Consider the following 1,547-nt stretch of genomic DNA (forward strand, 5'->3'; position numbering starts at 1 on the left):
GGATTGTTATGGGTATGAACCAACTGCAGCAGAACGGGTTTCAAGTAATTACCTTTGATGATCCATTCATGTAATCCACTGTAAGTATTCTTACTTCCTGAGTATGATATTGATATCCAATAATACGGATTTTTGTGGTTTTATAACTTGTCTAGCATTTTGCTATATATATGATTCAACAATGATTTATATTGTCGGAAATCAATTGACTCACTACTTCACAGTTTTTGTAGTGTTTGCAGGAATGGAAAATCAAGGTAATTATGCAGTTGTGATTAGAGATTCATATTGAGATGTACAGAGATTCCAAGTTGGTTAAGTTTTGTCAAGAGTTTAGACTGTCGGATAGATTTGTATAAATGCCTTGTACGACATAGCTTTGGATATTTTTTGTATAAAGAAAAGTATTTTAACAGTATTTTTGTATTGATAATTACAGTTTTTCCGCTATATGAGATCAGATTGTTACATGAACCCTCATGCTACACATCTACTGAGAACATTCTAGAACTGAGGGTAGCCATGCAAGTAGAATTTAATGCATTGATGAAGAATAAAACGTGGATTTTGGTTCCCCAATCAACTGTCCATAATCTTGTAGGTTGCAAATGGGTTTTCAAGTTGAATAGAAAAGCAGATGGCTCAGTTGAACGTCACAAGGTTAGACTTGTTGTGAAGGGGTTTCATCAACAAGTAGGGGTTGATTTTGGAGAGACTTTTAGTCCGGTTGTGAAGCCAACTACCATTCGGACAATACTTTCACTTGCCTACTCCGCAGGATGGTCTATACGACAAATAGACATCCAAAATGTATTTCTTCATAGGATTCTATCTGAAGAAGTTTACATGATTCAACTGCCAGGTTTTGTGCATCCATCTTGTTGTGCATGCACTTGTGAATTTTGTATCCCACATTGAGAAAGTATAAAGAATAAGAGTGGTTAATATACCTAAGTGGACCCAAGCCCATTACCTTAGGCTTTTGGACTAGAAGTAGTGTCATAATATGTATATTAATTTACTCATGTTTGACTCCACTTTGTGTTTCTCTCCACAACAATTGGAAACAGAGCTCATGGTTTGCTCCTGCTACGGCTGATATGAGTGTCTTGGTTTGACGCGTTTAGTTTTGACTCAGATAAAAAAAGTGGTTTCTCTTGGAGTATACGTGATACTCTTGTGAATGGGGGAGTTTGGTCAATGTGAAAGAAACTCACAAGTGAGGGGAGATTTGTTGTGCATGCGCTTGTGAAGTTTGTATCCCACATTAAGAAAGTATAAAGAATAAGAGTGGTTAATATACCTAAGTGAACCCAAGCCCATTAGCTTAGGCTTTTGGGCTAGAAGTGGTGTCCTAATATGTATATTAACTTACTATTGTTTGACTCCCCTTGATGTCTATCTCCCCAACACATCTTTTCCGTCACATGTGTGCAAGCTTGATAAAGACCTGTATGATTTAAAACAAGTGCCACGTGCATGGTTATCACATTTAAGTGACAAGCTTCTCACACTTGGGTTCATGGCATTTAAGGCTGATCCATCTT

The sequence above is a fragment of the Corylus avellana genome, chromosome ca11, assembly GCF_901000735.1.
Source record: "Corylus avellana chromosome ca11, CavTom2PMs-1.0".
In the NCBI taxonomy this organism is placed as follows: Eukaryota; Viridiplantae; Streptophyta; class Magnoliopsida; order Fagales; family Betulaceae; genus Corylus; species Corylus avellana.